Source organism: Protopterus annectens, chromosome 1.part2 (genome assembly GCF_019279795.1).
Source record: "Protopterus annectens isolate FY-2018-M chromosome 1.part2, PAN1.0, whole genome shotgun sequence".
Taxonomy (NCBI): domain Eukaryota; kingdom Metazoa; phylum Chordata; order Ceratodontiformes; family Protopteridae; genus Protopterus; species Protopterus annectens.
In genome coordinates, this window is record NC_056727.1 from 82,738,630 (window position 1) to 82,755,860 (window position 17,231).

Here is a 17,231-nt window from a genome sequence, read left to right on the forward strand (position 1 = left end):
CTGAAGTGACAAGAAGGTGTGCGAAGGACAAATGTGTCACTGTGATGATCATCTTGCTCTGATCATTGCCAAGTATTCCCTTTGTTTGAAATAATTTAATGTTTTCTTGCTTTTTTTAAAATGCCTTTTGCAATTGCCTTCCACTCAGCATCCCGCAAGCCCATTTCATTTCCTATGAAAAAAAAAGTGAAAAATATAATTTCTGACACCTTCTGTAGTGCAAATAAGCATGGTGCTGGCGCTTGGCCATCAGCACTCTGGATAGAACTCTGGGAATAAATTCCACTTATCAGGTAATTACCTTTGTGGCAAAAGATGTACATGAAGTAATCTTAAGGAAACAGAGCAACTGATGCAGGATTCAAATCCAGTTGACAGATACTTTTACAGAGGGCATTAGAATGCCATTTATCACAACTTTTTAATTAGTAATGTTACAATAAATGCACATAACTATCATCATTATGGTTATTGTAAAAATGGATCATTACTGTGTGCTATAGAAGCCTAAAATAATGTATATAAATTATGTTAAACATGGAAATGCTGATATTTAATATAGAATGCACATTTAAAGCTATGATGTCACAATACATTTGCTATAATTCTTATGAGTTATGACAGATCATAAGTATATGTTTATGACAGTATCTCTTTTGATGTATGTATGTAAGCTTACGAACCATGTGTTAGATACAACTGCATGCACCTGAAATATATTTATAAATACCGCCCTTTACATAGAATGGAGCCCAATGACAAAGTATTGTCACAAACATACAAGCAACTCTTAAGTATATCTCCAGGCATTTTTTAATTAGTATACCTCTAATTACCATGTTAAAAAGTAAGTACTCCTGTGGCACTGACAGTTAAGCAAAGTTTAGCATTTTTATCCTTGTTTCTTATCACGGGTTCAATTCCCAAGTGGTACCACTCCATCTTACCAGTGTATAACTCTCAATAGGCCAATATGTCACAAGGCAAACCATTTTCCTCCAGCCAGTCATGATTATAAGAAAGACCATAAAGGATTTCATTATTTAACATTAGAACATTTGTCTATAGTTTCCACACCTTCCTGACCAAAGCTCACAGACATTTGTCATTGTGCCTTTTGATATGATTGGTGTCAGTGTGTCTGCCAAGTCATTGCTGAGCTTCCAATTGTGCAAAGCAGTTGGCAAAGCTATGCATCTTTGCACACAAGCTGTTTATGTGAGATCTTAATTGGATGCCAGTTCAGACCAATACTTCTAGGCTGACAACAGTAGGAGTAGTGCTCCATTTACATCACAAAGTTGAGGTCTTGAGGAGTCTAGGATTTTGTGGAACTCTTCATGAAATGCTACAGTTGGAGGTTGCTGCAGTGGGATTATACTGAGTGTCAGTATAAAGTTTAGGCTTGGAATAGCTTGGCAAAGTCTGTATCCAGTACAACTGGCATCCCACACACTGGGAAGCAATGTCATCACCACTACACTGACATAAAGAGGTGCAAGGAGGATCTCCTGAACCAACAGGAGGATGAATTTAAGATTGCAAACACAGCTCAGTTGAATAAATAAACTGACCCGTCACCTGTCTATGTTATGGCATTAATTAATAGCACAGTTATTCATTATATTTTCATGTAGCTATTTTTTTTTCATTTTTCTACTATTTAGCTGTAGCAGAGATAGCAGAAAATCAAGAGGCACATAAAGAGAGACTAATTCACTTCGGGGATTTACAGGGTAGGTATACATCATACATTAACTTTGATATAAAGCATATGTGCCTACTGTAATAGCTCTTGGTTATTGCACACACACACACACACACACACACACACACACACACACATATATATATATATATATATATATATATATATATATATATATATATATTGTAAATACATTGCTGCTGAAAACAAAATGACCATCAGCACAGGGAAGTAGACTAAAAACTGTAGTTTGACCCATCATACCACCACAGGCAGCACAGAAACCCAGCACATCTGGGTCGCAACCTACCAGTGTTGTTTCCACAACTCCTCTGCTATCTGCTCCACCTGTGTCAGGTAGCTCTACCCAAGCTTCTGGTGCAGTGGTACCCCCTGTGAGCAGTAGTAATGGAATTGGTGATTTTGTCACCTGTCAGGAGCTGACACAGGTGGGGAGGGAATTATGGATAGGGTTCTCAGTGCCTGAATCAGCAGGGTTGAAAAGGTTCTGCACTATATTTCCAAAACAATGCCATGTCTGTAACTGATTCAGGCAACTGACACTGGAGACAGGGATAACAGAGCCGAGGATGAGGACTGGATTCCCACTGTTCTAAAGGTGGGTGAGGATCACCTCTGAGGACTCTTACCTATCCCTGATCATGGTGTCACCCAATCCTTTGGGTCCACCAACATCCCTGTCTGTCTTGTATATCTGTACCTGCTACCTACCCTATCCTTCATACCTGACCCTCTCATTCCTAATCACCTTCCCCAATCTTCCTTTCTCTCAAAAAAAAATGTACTCCATACATTGCTCTTCACTTTGCCTATGTGTCACCCTGACTCACTTTATTTGGTCAATTTGGCTATACATCATTATTCTGTTGTTATCTATCCCTGGTGTAGTGACTCTCCAAAGTCATGAAATTGTGCTACATTTATGTTTTGAAGAAGTGAATAGATATGGTGCTCTCCCATCACCCTCCTGCAAATCCTTGTATTCTTTCCCCTTTGTCATATCATGTACTTGCCCCGCCCCCCACACAATTTTCAACACTCTTCTGTCAACCCCTTTTTCACAAGTTTAATCTGTCAAAAAATAAAATGACACAACATGCATGGCCAGAAATAGGCCATTGAAAAGCCTTCACTTTTTGTCTTTAGTGTTTATGCAGTGGTCGACATCATGCACCACTGTTGACTGATGTTGTATACTCTTTAACTTCCTATGGGAAAAGCTGAAGATTTGAATAGCAGTCACAGTCATTCAGTTAATTTCATGCAAATGTACTGAAATCTGTGCGTTATTGGAATAACAAGTACAGGCAACACTTTGAAACAGTTACTCTAACAGTTCTTAGGCTGCTAGACTTAATGACCTGCAAGTTCCTCTATGATGGTTTGAGATAATGCAACCATCTGTAGACTGATGTCTGTGCATTGTGTCATGGGTTTGATTACAGCTATATGTCAAAATATTATTTCATGACTGTTTATAGCCCTATCATATGTTTAACTGCAAAGTAATGAATTTATCTCCAGTTGCAACATTTCATTTACATACATTTTAATAGTGCAGCAAGAAAGCATTTGCAAAAATATTCCACCTCCAACAGGGAGCCTTAGTATGCCATGTTTGTCCTACTTATGTCTTAATCTTGTGTCTGCTGTCCTACTTCTTCTTGATACCAGTAGCAAGCACTTTATTGTGCATAGCATAACAGATTAATAATGATGAACAGCTAAGAGTAATACACCATAAAGATGGTCCTAAATGTAGCATAAACAATTTGTATTTTATTTATTTATTTAACATTTGTTTACCAGGATAATCCAACTGGACAACTAGTGTCCATTTTCAGTGGAGGCCCAGGGAGAAAAGCTCCATACAGTACTGATGAGGTTACTTTAATCTGCTCCTCAAACAACCTTACTCATCTTTGGAGTATAACTCAGGAAGCATTCAAACACAGTTCATGCTATTCCTACCTAGGCAATCTTTCCTTAATAACAATACCTCTGAAATTACCTGCCTTAGTAGCACCAAAATCAGTGTTGTCTCACACCAAGCTGCTAGGTGTTACAACTGACAAGAGTCAGAACTTCTACCATCATATCAATAACTGCATAAAAAAAGACCAATCAAAAGTTGGGCATGTTATATAGGGTAAAAAAAAATCCTCAAAAATCCCACCAAAGAAACTCTTGAGACCTCCTATCTCTTACCATCACTTCTTTATGCCTCCCCAATCTTAACTAATCTTCACTGTTCCCTAACAGCAAAACTTGACCAATGTTATAATAAAATAGCTAATTGTGCTACTGGTCAGCATGCCAGTACTCACCACTGCTCCTCTCTCAAAGCCTTATACTGGCTCAGACTCCCCCACCTGTTGACTTTTCATCAGCTCACATTAACACACAAAATACTGTACAACATCTCCTTTTCACAAGCTACCTCAGCCTTGCTGCAATATTATTCTCCATCCCATGACTTATCCTATGCCAACAGCCATCTACTTGTTGTGTCTTTCGGCATTTCCCGGTTAGAGGTCGCCATAGTGGAACTCCGGTCCGCTAATGATTGGCAGTAGATTTTTATGTGCCAAGTTGCTAGCTCTGATGCACAACCTTCAACGAAGGTATGCCCATTCACGCATGTCTCCACACAGAAGACTCTCTAGCTTAGAATCGAACAGGACAATGTCTTACTGTGAGGCGACAACACTACCGCAGCACCATCACTGCAGTCCCTACATCCATCTACTATCTATTTATAAACCTCACAGATCATCTGGAGTTAGTCACTATTCATACTGTGTGGCAAAATCCTGGAATTCAATTCCTGAAATTATCAGACTTACTCCCCACTACTCTTCCTTCAAATCCCAACTGAAGGAACATCTATCCAACAACTGGCTGTGCCAATGTCCTATGCCAACCTTGTTATCTGTTCAGCTCTCATAGCTGGAATAATATCTTAGCCTTTATTTCCTATCCTTCCTGTCAGTAACCCACACCTATGACCTCCTACCTTCTTTTCCTCTTTTAACTCTACCCTTTTACCTTCAGACTACTTCAGCTGTATTATATTGATGATAGTACATGCTGGACCTAGAAAGATTTTATAATACATTTTTACTTTTGTTTATTTACAATATTATGAACTTTTGTTGTAAACACTGATGATTTTTTTATCTTTTGTGTTGTATTGCATCTGAATTTTACATGCAAAATGTTAACATTATTAATGTAATTCTGGAGCTTTTCTCCCGGGCCTCCAATGAAAAAAGCCCCTCGCCCATTTGAACTTTCCCAGTAAAAAATGTCAAATAAATAAATTACCAGGACATGTAAGATTGGCAGATGATTCATAAATATTTAAATGGGCATTCTTTTTAATTCTGTATTCTCCAGTGATGTCTATTAGAAAAACTTTAAATTGGCCAATGTAGCCCCTAAGTTTGTTTGTTTATTCATTGAACCATTGTTTTTAGTACACAATTTTTGTGTAGCTGTTGGTCCCTGCCTTCCCCTCCCCTGTGTATGTATCTTCCCCTTCTGCGCCATCAGTCTTTGTACACTGCATTTGTACAATGTCTGGTGTCAAGCAACACCTGTAACTTAGGGGAAAGGGAAGTACACAGCTTATGTCAAAATCTTGTGAGTTTTGCCTTCAGACGCATTATGTTGTTGCACTTCACAATGCTTTACTTAGCCTCACTGCACTGTGTACTTTCAGGCTAATCTTCTCTTGAACATATTGAAGAGTTGAATGTATACCACATATGATGCTCCAGTTGAAAATAGTATTAGGGAGCACGTTGCCTAAATATTCCTGCCTTCATGCCAAATGTTTAAATCATGACATATAACACCTTAACATAACACATCTCTGTTCTGCACTGGACCATTTGTTATGCTGCTGGCTATAATGTACACCTTACATAATGTTAAAATTTTCATTTTTGTGTTGCAACATGATGTCTACATTCTCCCTTGCCTTGTTGTTTTATGACTGTCCATTCAAAACACTAAAATATCGTTGTGAAGTGACATTTCCTGTGTGATGTATTGCTATAATTCATGTGTCTGTAAAATGCTTTTAGCATTGTGTCAAGTTTGAATCCAGAAATATGTGAAAGTCATATTTAATGTTTTAATTATAATGCCGTTATGTGTGTAAGTGCCGTCTCCATATCTTAGTACCCCACCATTATATTGCTTATGTTTCAGTCATGGTTATACTTTCCGACCCCTTCATTCTATTAGGAATGCTTGATTGTGCATAGCATGACAGATTACTTCTCAGGAAAGACATATATTAATACAGCCCAAAGATGTTGTAAAATGCCCAGAAAATATGCCGTGCTTCTGATTTATACTGTGTTCTCTAGATTCTGTAATTCTATATGGAGGACGTTCAATTCTCACAGCGCAAGTGTGTGTGTGTGTGTGTGTGTGTGTGTGTGTGTGTGTGTGTGTGTGTGTGTGTGTGTGTGTGTGTGTGTGTGTGTGTGTGTGTGTGTGTGTGTGTGTGTGTGTGTGTGTGTGTGTGCGCGTGTGTGTGTGTGCCTGTGTGTATGCAGCTCTACTGTTTGGTTAGTAAAGCCTAAACACCACATGCGATTTGTCCACATTCTCTCAGGAGAAATAAGTAGCTTTGCATACAGTTCCCTCTGCACTTAATCCCACTTTTATCAGAAGCATCTTTGCTGAATCACACCGAAGAAGTAATCCTGTCAAAGGTGCAGCCCTTATCCTTCACATCCAGACTTCCCCTATGGCATTTATGGCTAATTCTGAGTTCTTTTGATTATATAACTAGATAGGCAGGAGGTTCAAATGAATACCTTCTGTCTGTACATGGGGATGGAAAACTGAATGGTAAAAAACAGTGCTGTTTTCATTTTTATCAGCTGGTTATGTACATAGCTGACCTATCAATAATGAATTGTGAGGTGTTTAATTACAGCACTGTTTGTCACCATTCAATTTTAAACATTTAAAAGCTGCATGCTTTAAGCAAACCTCCAGGAGCTGATGTATACAAATGCTGTTGCAGACTTTGGTGCGATGGAAAAGTAAGAAGAATATTCAATCCTTTATTGTGGCAACTCCAAAGAAATAAGCAAACCAGTTTTGGCAATGGTAATGCCTTCTTCAGTGCTATAACACACAAAAATCATTATTCATTTAAATAGTAAAACACATAATAAGAATCATCTTCCTGTTGGTTCATACCAAATTTAACCAAGCTCATTAAGGCCAGGCTTAAACAAAGCACCCAGCCTAATAATCCAACTAGATTATTTTTTATTCAAAATGGTATGCCATCCTGCTTTACACATCTTATTGCCCTGGACTTAATCTATTATAGTAAATTTAAACTGGGCAGTGGTGTGAGTCATAGTATTTTTGTGTTTATGGTTGAATTTGTTCAGTCCATGCACCTTGCCGTACTTGCGTGCCTTTTGTGTTTCTCTGTGATGGAAAAGTACCCGTGTCACCTCAAATTATTCCAGTTGTACAATGTTTGGTATTATATGCATCCCAGTAGATGGATAAAAGGTGTTTATCATCTGGTGTTAACTTAATAAGATTCAGACCCCTTCCAAACTGGTCCTGGAAGTTACATTCTGCCTGGCACTACCTCTAGCATGTCCTACCATATCATTTGCCCTTTTCTTGTGCTGTGCCAGGATTCTGTTTCTGGCTCCAGCTCCACTGATTCCAACAACTTCTTGGCTCCATGCTTTCCTGCTCTCAGCCTGTCTTGGCCACCCTTTACCAAGCAGAACTTTGCCATTTGTCTTATGGGCTGTCATAAGTGCACAATTTTCCTCATGGTTAAAGTTAGCATGTCTATGCCTGGATCCCTTATGTTCTACTCTATACTATACAGGTAAAAAAGGAAAACAAATAAATAAAAGTACTAAAGTCAGATAGTTGCCACACTGTCTGGATGATATCAGCAGTTAAATTATAAGCCACTGGCCTGCTATTCCTGCCACCAAAAAATAAATATGTAAATAGAAATATGATATTCCTGCCACCAACAAAAATAAATAAATAAGCAAACCGAAATGTGATTTAAAACTGCATAACTTTATCTTATTCAGTACTGATGAAAATAATTACACCAAAATCAAACTGCAGTAATATCTGCCATTGTCATGTATTCCTCCATCACTGACAGTAGATCAGACCATGTGTATGTACCTTTAAAAAGCATTTCTAGATGTAGCATGTGCATATAAATACTGAGCACGTGCAGGTAGTAGTGGCATTTTGAGAGAACAGCCAGAGTGTTAACATATATGATTGCAATAGCCATCCTGTTTATAAGTTTGTTTAAGTTTAAGTTACAAAGCCTCATTTCTGATGTGTTTGTGTGTAATAAAACTGCTTGAATAGAACCCATGAATGTTCATCTGTTTTATCCTGACCAGACAAGTGACATGGTATAAGAACCAGGATTAGAAGAGCAACTTCTATGAGCCATGAGGTGCAGAGTTGAAGGTAAAGGCAGACTAATCAGGGTGAGTGAAACAGAGCACAGGCAAATGAAAAAGGGCCAAGAATGAGCTAAAGGTAAAGAAAACTGCACAAATGATTTATTTGGCAAAGAGAATGAAACGGCACATTTATAAGGCATAAAATGCATTATTATTAATCAAACAAGTAGCACAAAACATATTATTAAGCAAATGAAAGGTACAAGCTACATTGTTAATTAAACAAAATATTCAAAACCATGATATTTGATAAAACTAGCAAAACTGTTCATAAGGGGCTAAGCATTATCTTTTGTTTGCTTAACGAGCATGTTTAAAGTAAAATGAGCACAAGAAAAGTATATTGAGCATGATAAGAGATTAAAAGAGCATGACAAGTACAATAAAAAGGGCAAATTAAGCTTAAAAAGCAAGGCAACTGCACGTTTTTTAGTAAAAGACCATGTTTGGGCACAAACTACTATTTTGCATTGACAAAAGTCATTCAAAGCATAACTAAAGTTATTCAAAGTATCTCACAGTGTGCAAAGTGTTTGCAGAGTGTGTGCTTTATTATGTTGCAGTTATTTCAAAGTTTGCTGTGTGCAAAGTACAGTTATATTGCCATGTGCAGTCAAAGTGCAGCCATTTTAAAAAGTTTCTTGTGCTGAGTGCATTTATTTACAGAAGGTTGCCATTTCAGAGTGTTTCTTACACTGTGCAGAGTTATTTTGCAAAGTGCAGCCATTTTGAAAGATTCCTTTGTTGTGTACAGTTTATTTGCAAAGTGCATTCATCTCAAAGTGTATCTTACTCTAAGCACTTTCTGCCATGCTCAACTTATTCATAAAATACAGTCATTAACAATTATTTCTTACACTGATAAGGAGAGGTTTCAGAAAGTGCAATGATTTCAGAGAATTCTTGTGCTACAAAGATTTATTTGGCAATTACAGTTATTTCAAATAGGTTTTTGTGCTATTGGGCATAATTACAAGAACTGGCATAAAGTTCTGGCATATATATATATATATATATATATATATATATATATATATATATATATATTTGTGTGCTTATGTTCACACATGATTTCAAGCACCTTCACTACTGTGTGTTGATATGGCAGAGACATTTTGCAGACAAGTCCACTTGTGTTTGATCATATTATAGCAGAGAATTAGAGAGTATTCTAGTAGGAATACCATATTTTCATACAAGCAGCTTTTTCTGACAAAGATATACATACGAGGGCATTAATTTTGCTTAACTTAGCTGGGTCAGAAGCAATTGAAAGAGAGCATTCATTTGTGTATGCACCAGATGTATATGCAGAAGAAGGGGTAAACCATCATTTTGTGGTATTGGCTGAATCAAGGGAGGACCCTGAGTGCTTCAAATGCAAATTAACAGAAATGTGCAACCCCCAGACAAATGTTACATTAGGGAGGCACTTATTTTACACAAGAGACCAAAAGTCAGTGAAACGTTTGCAGCTTATATCACTGACTTGAGAAATAAGGCTAAAATGTGCAGATTTGGTGACATAAAAGATGAGTTAATAAATGCCAGGCTTGTGTATGGTGTTAATACTGCTGCAATGATAAAATGTTTGCTTTGTGACAGTGATTTAACATTAAGCAAAGCCATAGAGATTTGCCAAATCCATTAGCTCACAGAAAGGCACACAAGTATGCTTGTAAGTAATAAGAGCATTGTTTCAACAGCCTCTAGAGCAAATGTAGACAGCATGCAACATGTGACAAGCAGAAACAGGTCTATGCACATGGCAGCAGCAACCCATGTGGGTGTGGCAAGGAACACCTGTAGCTTTCTAGTAAGTTACAAGACTAGCTTAGTTAAAGGAGCATGCTCAGTATAGTATAAGTGTGACTCAGCAAAACCCAAGTCAAGTCTTACTGTTAACTGTCATAGTTGTAGAGCCAACCATGAGTCTAAAAGAGAGAAGTGCTTAGCATTTGGTCAACAATGCCACAAGTGTAAAAAATGGAACCATTTTCAAATGTTTTAGTCATCAAACAAGACTCATTCAGTTATTAAGAAAGGCCACTAAAGAAAGCAATTTGATCATATAGAGAGTTGCAACCCTACTTTCTATGTAGATGGCATATCAGCGGTAGATGAAAAGGTTAATCCAGTAGATTTGTTGGCAAAGAATGAAGTATTTTGTACTGTCCTGATCGATGATAAACCCACAGAGCTCAAAGTAGACACTGGTTCAAAGTATAATATAATATCAGCAGAAACCTTTGCTGAAGTTAGAGGTGGTCAGAAACTTAATTTGGGCAATTGTGTGAAGCTTGTAGCTTATGGAGGTGAAGAGATTCAAACTGAAGACTTAGTAATGCTTTCATGCTTTTCACCTGGGAACAGTTACAGCTTGCAATTTTATGTAGTCCGAAGACCTGTGCAGTCATTATTAGGTCTCAGAGACAGTTTGAGAATGAAACTGCTTTCTTTTACCAAAGAAATACATCATGTAAGCACATGTCCCAGTTCCAGCTTTAGTGATACTATTTTCTCAGAGTATGCTGATGTTTTTGACAACAAGCTAGGCAAACTTCCATTTGTGTACTCCATGAAAGTAGACTCAGAGGTCAGTCCAGTGGTCAGACCAGCAAGAAGAGTTCCAGTAGCTATACAGGACAAAGTCAAGTTATAGTTAGACAAAATGGTACAGCAAGGTGTGATTTGTCCAGTCACAGAACCAACTGAGTGGGTGTCATCCATGGTAGCTGCTCATAAGAAAAATTTAGATGAAATCAGAATAGGCATTGACCCAAGACACTTAAATAAGGCATTAAAAAGACCTCATCATCCTATGTGCACAGTTGAGGAGATTGCAACCCTCATGCCAAATGCCACTGTTTTTTATGTATTAGATGCAAAGGGTTCACTTTGGCAAGTGATGCTTGATTGCAAATCTTCACTACTGACTACATCCAATACCCCATTTGGTGGATACAGATTACTCAGGATGCCTTTTGGAATAAGCTCTGCCAGTGAAGTCTTTCAGCGTGCAATGGAGAACATTTTTTCAGGCTACCTGTGTGCAATAATAGTTGATGATTTACTGGTTGGTGGTAATGGTGAAGTAAAGCATGAGAGAAACCTCAGGAAAGTTCTGGACAGAGCGTGTGAAGTGAATTTAAAGCTCAAACCTCTGAAATTCAAATTCAAACTACCAGAAGTTACTTATGTAGGTCATTTATTTATTAGTACAGGCTTGCAACCAGCAGCCATTCTTGAGATGCCAGCTCCGGACAATGTCCAAGTCTTACAGTGTTTCATTGGTATGGTTAACTATTTGGGCAAATATATCCCTGACTTTAGTGAGTTATCAGCACCTTTAAGGGAGCTGACACACAAAAATGTTGCATGGCCATGGTTAGAATAACACCAAAGATCATTTGATAACCTCAAACAGCAAATTGCTAACCCACCTACATTAAGTATTGTGATGTCCACAAACAAGTAGTTCTTTCTTGTGATGCTTCACAGTTCAGTCTTGGCACAGCTATTCTTCAAGAGGGCAGACCTGTTGCCTATGCATCTAGAGCTCTTGCTCAAACTGAGATTCAGTATGCTCAAACTGAGAAAGAACTTTTGGCAACTATGTTCTCATGTTCCAAGTTCCATGATTATATTTAGAAACTGACTATCGACCTCTAGTCACTATTTTAAAGAAGCCTATGCATTCCTCTCCAGCAAGACTATAAAGAATGATGCTTAGATTACAAAAGTATAATTTCAAAATGGTCTATATAAAAGGTAAACTGTTTTTATTTGGCTTATACCTTATCCAAATCACATAGAAATACAATGGAACAGCTTGATGCAGAGAATTTTGACTTCGATGTTATGGAAGTGCATAATTTTTCTGCCACGAGACTTGATGAGCTAAGAAGATAATACAAAGACTGATCCAATTTTGCAAAAACTCTACCACTTCATCAATGTAGGATGGCCGTCAAAGCAATCCAGTGTACTACCAGAAGTGCAAACTTATTTTCCATACAGAAATGAGATACTGATGGAAGATGGTATAATTTTTCAAAGGTTCAAAAGTTATTGTTCCTACCTTTTCGCAATGTAAATACATTCAGATTTTACATCATGGACACCCAGGTTCTGAGTCTATCAAAAGAAGGGTGAGAGGGCTAGTATTTTGGCCTTCTATAGCAAAAGACATTGATAAATTGCTTTCTTCTAGTTCAGTGTGCAACAGTACTAAGCTGCATTTGCAAAAAGAGCCACTTCAGGTAAGCAAAATTCCTGAACTACCTTGGCCAACAGTAGCACCTGATATATTTGAGTGGAACAGTCACCATTACTTAGTGTTAGTAGACTTATTTGAATTGGTTTGAGACCAATTTGCTACCTAACCTATCATCCAGTGCTGTTATTACTAAGATAAAATGTCATTTGTCAGTCCATGGTAGTCCATACAAAGTTATTTATGACAATGTTTTTCAATTTATCAGTTAATTGTTTCAGAGAAGTGCTAAAGAATGGGACTTTATCCATGTAACCAGCATTCCTGTATATCCATAGTCAAACTTCCTTGCTGAACATGCAGTTCAGAGTGCAAAGCAATTACTGGAGAGGTCAAAGCCTGACAATACTGATATCTTCTTGAATTTACTCAGTCTCAGAAATATACGCTTGCTTGTTTTCTTATACGGTTTCCACATTGTTATTCCATACTCAAGTTTTGGTCTAATGTAACTAACAAATAATGACTTCATCATTTTTGATTTTCTACACTTTATAAATCTGTTTGTACAACCTATAGTTCTATAACTATCATTAACCAATTGGTTGATATGATTAGAAAAACTCATAGCATACCCAGGTCCTTAAACGAGTCTACAGTTTCAATCACTTATATGCTTTGTTTTTGATGTATTTATCAGCATATTTTCTCTTCTGTCCAAATGGTCAATTTAGTCAAGTTATTTTCCAGACTTGCCTTATCTGTAACACATGTAATCAGTTTACCCAATTTCAGGTTGTCTGCATATAGACTATAGAACACCTCAGATGAAAAATTTAGGTCTGAAAGATACAAGCTATACAAGTAAGGGCCTAGGACAGAGCCCTGTGGGACACCCAGACTGTAACCAAAGATTTCAAGGCAAGAAGCTCAGATTGTTGCCATCCACACAAACCACCTCCAGGTCAAACCCTCTTGATGTCTCCTTTTGTATGCTCACCTCTTTGTTTTATCTCCCCAGTTTTCAATCTACCCTATCACTCCCTTTCTATTCTATAATGAAACCATCAGGGTGACCAAAAAAGACCACCCCATATGAAAAAGTTACAGCCCCTTTACTTTTTTAAAAAACTTTTAGCTTCTCTGCTGTCTGCAGCTTTTCTATAATGCTTTCAGTATGACCGCACTCACCCACACTTATATGCCAAGGCAGACATCACTTATGATTGATTCTGTGAAATACTTCATACATACTAAAAGATAAACTTTGTAAACTTAGATTTTTACAAAAAGTGGGCATGATTATCAAATTGCTTTGCGTTTCCATATCCAATGCAATTATGTTACACTGGCTTAATTTACATATGCCCACAGTGCTGCTGTCCGCAGATGTGCTCTATGCAGTTTATCAACCCTAGACTATAAATATCACTCTACATTCTGTATTCCGTTGCCCTAATAAGACATGTTAGAATCTGTGATTATCCACACATTGTACATGATTACCATTCTCCCACCACATTAACAACTGCATTATAAATTCATAGGTTTATAAGAGATTACTAGGCTAATGGCTCAAGAGCCCTTACAAGCCTAGACAGTTTTACCCAGATTTTACCCAATTTTCTATTCCTAGGAGAAAGTTAACAAGAGTCATAAAGCAAGATTTTGATTATTTTTACAGATTGCCAAAGGGTGCATTGTACTTAATTATTGCTCTGATGAGGGCTGAGTACAGTTGTACTATGACTACTTTGATGTGGGTGCCATGCCCTTACCTATAAGCTGAGCTACATAGAAGGATTTCCTCACTTCTGTGGTTAAAGTTCAGATTACTATCTATTTGAGTACCCATATCTCTCACCATTGGGCCCACTCTTTCAGACTCTATTTCCACTATTTATAAATATAGCAATGTCCACACTATTAATGCTGTAATTTGCAGTGGTAGATGATTTCCCAAAGGGTATTATTATGCACTTCTTCAGAATTAGTTTGAGGCCATTGCTCTGACACTAATCACTAGTCTGTTTCACACCTTTCTGTAGGATATCAATATCAATTAGGGAATCAATGATTACCCCAACTTGCATCAGAGATCTTGATCAGCCAAAGGCTATCTACATTTGTCTTAACATCAGAGAAATATATTCCAAACAGTGGGGGGGTGGGGGGGTGCAGCATCGAGCCTTGTAGCACTCCACTGCTGACTGGCCTCTTGCTGAATGTTAATTCATCCAATCTAACAACATGAGACCTCTCCATTAGCCATTTGGCTGTCCATCTGGTGACATAAACATTTATGCCTAATTTTGTGAGTTTATCTGTAATACCTGAGTAGGGTATGTGTCAAGTGCCTTGGCCAGGCCAAGGAAGGTGGTATACACTGTCTTAACTGCATCCATGACCTTGCTGGCCTTCTCAAAGAAGTCAGCTAGACTGAGTAGGCAGGACCTGCCTTTGACAAAGCCAAACTGGGTTGAGTCTAGAGTATGGAAATTACCTATGTCATTGTTAGTCAGATCCATGATTATCCTTTCCATAGCCTTGCATATGAAGCTAGTTAGAATTATGGGTTGGTAGTCTCCAGGGTCACTTGATGGTCTCCTCTTGTTGCTGTCCTCCACTCTACTGGAATAAATCCTCTCTGGAGACTGTGATTTAATAGACATCTCAGTGGTTCTGCTAGGTCATGTTTCAAGCTATTTAATGGGCACCCGGGATTCCATCTGGTCCCACTGATGCCTCATTTGTAGCTTTAGACAGTGCAGTGATGACCTGTTCTTTTGAAATAACAGGCAAAGGAATCATATGGGGTATTTTATGGGGAGTGACTGGAGGTGATAAGGTGGTGAAATTTGAGCTGAATTTATTGGACAGGAGGTTTGTTATTTCTTCTGGCTGAGTATAGATTGTGCCATCCACTGTCAACTCAGCACACTGTTAAGTGTTTCCCTTAAGATTTCAGACAAAACTAAAATGTGTAGTGGTTATATTTTGGCTGGGAGGCTAATTTAGTCTTGTATTTAGCTTTTGAAGACTTGGCTAGTTCTCTGATTTGCTTGTTAATACTAATGAGGGATTATTTTTCTGTGTTGTGCTCACTCCCACTTACTTCTAGAACATTATTTATTTCTTTGGTTGTATAGTCTATTCATGCCAGGGGTCCACCAGGGTGTCTTGTTTTTCCAGCTAGACCTTTGTTTATTTTGGTAAGCTATTGCCGTTTCTATGCAGTTGTTGAAGTGGTTGTACAGGGCATTGCATTTGTGTATACTTCTGCATAGTCTTCCATGTTTTCAGAGTTAGGGGGAGTTTTAAAATGACCTATGCTATCACTTAATGAGAGGTAATTTGCCTTCGAAAATTGCTTTAGGGTTTTAGGGTTTGATGGGGATATTACCATTACATTTATTTTAAAGGAGACCGATTTATGATCCTATCTTTACCAAAGCACATTATACTGGGGGTGCAGTGCTCCTCCATGTTTGTGAGTACTATGTCAAGGACAGAAAACAATCACAGCAGTGAGGATTAATGGTCCACCATGGAACAACAGGAAATAACAAAAAACAAATCGTGAAGAACCAAACCACAGAACAAAATACCATGAAAGCTGATTTATTAAAAATGTAAGCACTTTTGTAGCCACAAAATCTGCTTCATCAGACAAATTCATCCTCCCAAGTCATCACATTTAAACTCCAGATATCCAATAGAAACAAGCATTCAATTAAATTCAATTAAATATGTAAACTATCTAATGAGGCAAAATTTATGAATGCAGTGACTTAAAAATATACAAAAATACACATCACATATACATATTAAAAAATACATGAAATAACATAAATACAAAAGCCATTTATTTATTTTATTTATTTATTTATTTCACATTTGTTAACCAGGTTAGTCCAACTGAGTTTGCAAACAAACCCATTTTCAGTGGAGACCTGAGGAGAAAAAACCCAGCAAACATAAGTAAAGATAAAATGACAATATACAAATATTAAATAACAATCACAATACAAAATAATTTAAAAAAAGAAAAGGTAATTATCTATTTGCATTGTATTGATAGTAAGCAATCCATTTTCAGTGGAGACCCAAGGGGAAAGAGCCCCAGAAAACATAAGCAAAGATAAACATGCAGGACAAAAACTATTAAAAATAACAATGTAAATACAAAATTAATTATAAAGAGAAAAACAAAAGAAAAAAATTATGAACATTAAGGGTTGTACTGATAGCAGTGGTATAAAATCTATTACATATGAGAGTAAAAACAAAAGATAATCATTGTTCAAAAGATGGACAGTGTATAGACATTGATAGGAAGTGGGGGAAAAGAGATAAATAGTGTGGAGAATGACAGGGGGGAGGAGGGGGCTATAGTAGCAGACCTGAGGGTTTAGGAGGTTATTATAAGCAGAAGTTACTAGCAGAGAAAGAAAGTTAGGAGATACAGCAGGTTCTACAGTAGGACAGACTAAGACTACGTGTGGTCCAGGTAACGGTATAATTTCAAGTTTAGCAGGTGGGATTTAAGAAAGGTCGGATCTAATATGGAGAGGGAGTTTGTTCCAATTTATTAAGACAGACCCCGGGATTCATGAAGCTCGGCGCAAGGCCGGTGTAAGGCTTGCGCCGGCGGTACAGTGAATAGTCGGCGTAGCAGCGCCATATGCATAGTAATGAGTGCGCGCCTCAACCACAGACACGTGCGTAGGGCACGTGAGCGAGCCCAAGTAGGATGCATCCGGAGGCGTGGCCAAGCCGGCAGGTG